Source organism: Microchirus variegatus (genome assembly GCF_963457635.1).
Source record: "Microchirus variegatus genome assembly, chromosome: 17".
Taxonomy (NCBI): domain Eukaryota; kingdom Metazoa; phylum Chordata; class Actinopteri; order Pleuronectiformes; family Soleidae; genus Microchirus; species Microchirus variegatus.
Window position 1 is genome coordinate 9,560,005 of NC_139818.1, and position 3,476 is coordinate 9,563,480.

Sequence of the window (3,476 nt, forward strand, 5' to 3'; positions counted from 1 at the left end):
CCGAAGGCTTCAGCATTCATGGGGGACACACAAATGAATGATCACCATAACGGGTCAGAGATGGATAATGCTGACGGAGAGCTTTTGCGAGGTAATAAAGAACCCTGGTGTGGATGTGAGCGAGGGGCCTCGACGCTCAAGTCTCTTCCTGTTGCTGAATCAGTATAGATTTTCCATTTGTTTAAATAGCACGTATCATATGCAGGAAATACAACATTATAGCTACCATCACTGGAAACTGAACTGACGGCTTCCTCACCTCCACAGGGGTTTTAATCAACAAGAATCCATCGCATCCTGAAGCTGTAATCGTATTTGATGGTCGAGTAATTAAGACCTGTTGAGAAATAGGTATGCTTCCACTTATGCCGCAAAGTTAATCTTTAATAAATACTGATCATGTCTAATCATAGAATCCTTAGATTTGCTTTGATAACTCCATAAATAAATACATATATGGACAAAGACATCACTGACATTATTCCCAATAGCCACCATAATAAACTAATGAATGAAGTAAATGTATATCTTATAATTAGCAGCATCCATGTGCTGAAGCACAAACACAGATGAGATTCTACACAGAGATATCGACTTATTGGTGTTGTAACCTCGTGTATTTACAAGGGCCATCCAATAATCTCCAAACACTTCATTAGAGGTGACAAATTAACAACTGAATAGAAACTGTACAAGAATCTCATAGGATATAGTACAGTATATAGGACATATAGGGACCAATTTTTTCATCTTCAGAGGGTTGATTTTAATTTGTATATGATAACTCTGTGTAGTATGTGCTGTTACTTTTTCCTAGTGGTAGCATTTTATTTACGATTTGTGCTACATAAATAAACTTTCCTTATCTACTTGCTTACAAATAGACTAATCAATGCTTTTGATGCCCGACTTTTACTTAGTGTTGGAAAAGTGACATGGATACATCTCATGGGAAGAGATTTTATTATGATACTAGTTATCCACTACGCACTCACAATTGATAAATCAGTCATGCTCCAATCGATTGTATTTGCTGGCAAACCCTCCATCAGACTCTTCCTATGAACAGGCTACTCAGCATTATGTGTATTATTTCATGTCCCTTAACAGATGTAGTGAAAAAAAAAAACATTAAAGCTACAATATTGCAATTTTTTTCAAACTTCTTACAACAAGTACCACCTGAGAAAATATTGAGCACTTGAAGTAACACCATTATCACCAACATTAAAACTCACAGAGTGGTCCTGTTGCACATGTTAGTTATGGAGGTCTACTTACATATATCATCTTGTTTTTATGGTCAAAAACCTCCTAGTTGCTGTAAACGAGCCGATAGAAATCTGACTTTTCTGACACTGTGTTGAGCCGCGATATTTCAGACATAAATCTCACACCCAGAAGACAGAGTGTGTTGTGATTGGCCAGCCAGCATAGTCTTCCCAACTGTTTTGTGATTGGCCAACACCCGAAAGTGACATATTCAGCACACCCGCTCTCAGAAGCGCAGCTCCCCCCTCTGGAACGGTGGATGCACGGCTACTCATTATCAAAAGATTGTTTTAACAGTGTTTAAAAATAGATTTGTCACGACTCCCCGCCGCAGTCACACACACTGGTATAGCGAAATTAAGATGACTGAGAGATAAGGTGACTAATTATTATATTTGTTATTAGTTTAATTTTCTACCAAACCGTACTCTGGAAAAACCAGCACAACAGTATTTCGGATTTTCTTCCAAGTACCACCAGAGGAAGCTTGCATATCACTGGTGGTACATGTACCACAGGTTGGACCATGGAACACATTGCCAAGCCAAAAAAGTAACTGCTCTTACATGTGTAATTGTGCTTACTGTACAAGCCAGTGGGGGCAGTGTTAGAATCTGAGGTTGCTTCAGTTGGTAGTAGGTGTAGCACTATTTTGTGCCCAAAAATGGGGTCCACTGATAATAGAGTAGATTGTTCTTTCCCAAAGTGTGGGCAGCAATGTGCGTTTGGGCCTTGAAGTTACTGTGAGTTTAAAATTCTTATATTTACCATATAAATCAAGACATTGTCCTCATTTCCATTGGAGTTTGTGGGAATAAATTGGACATTTTCAAAACTGAAGGTTGCCAACTTAAATATAGTTGGGACATATTAATATTAATAATATATTATTGTAGCATAATCTTGGCTAAAACAATTAGATTGGATCTAATTACAATTGAATATCAATGCTATTCCTCAATCATAGATACATAGTGTACTACTTACTGGAGGGCTATTAAAGCCACACCCCCTACAGGCACAAGTTAATTAACTCCACTGATTTATCAGTCAACCTCCAACCATAGTATTACCTCCTATTATACAATTATTACATCCCATGACGTGTTATTGCTGATTTGGAGCATACTATGCTACCATGACTGTAACATGATTTGATTTTACTTAGTATACATCCAGTGTTGAACAAGCTTTAATAGAAAAGTTTCAGTCAACACTTTAGTAACTGCAATTTTAGATGGTCATGATTATTTTTTTTCCCTTCCGATTCCAATTACCTATTGTAAATGTCAGGAATATAAATACCTTGGAACTTTTTTAAACATTCCACCAAACCTGTTAAAACTACTGCAGTTTAGCTGTTCTATATAGAATATGTATTATTGTATTATTATTTATTTACTAGTTGGGACTTAAATGTGCAGCCACATACTTTAAATCCCTCACACACGTGCAGGCCTGCAGGTTATATTATTATAAAATGAGGCCAGATGTTCATCTTGCACATAGTTAAATGAGTTAAATCTATCCTGAGCTGGAACGCTGTTCCATATGTACTGTGCTCCCCGGTGGCGATCAATTTGTTTGCACCGTCTAAACAGTTTGCTGTAAATTGAGGCTGGTTAATTGGCTTATATTGGGGGTTGCTGTTTGCGTGTTCGCGTGACGTCACGCCCTCGCGAGTCTCATCCCTAGCCCAAGTTGTTCCACAGTGGTGGAGAACAGAGCGGATCAAACGGTGCTGCTGTGGGTTTTTTGGCTCCTCGCCTGCTGAACGCAGTGGATTGTTGCCGCTCCAGTGGATGTATACGTGAAAGGCGCGTGCAATCCGCGCAGAGACTGTGATGGACAGTGACAGCTGAATCATTTCCTCTTTTAAGTTGAAGTGATTTGGGGTTTTTCTAACGTGTAAAGTTAGAACGAACACAAAGGGTGTTGGATGGGAGCAGGGTGAAGAAAGTGAGGCAATGCTCCATCAGCGCGCGTCTTCAGCTCTCATCCAAACTCCGGCTGTGGCTTTGCGCGCTGTGGTTTCAGCAGCTGGACTCCGCTGTGGAGTTGGAGTTTTGGTTCTTTTGGATCTACAGGATGTATCATCACTTCAGGTCACATCATGTGCAAGAAAACCGGATCTCTGTGACAAATACGTCTTCTAAATAGCTTCATTTCATCCGCGGGACGCCACATTTACTATATATAGCGCG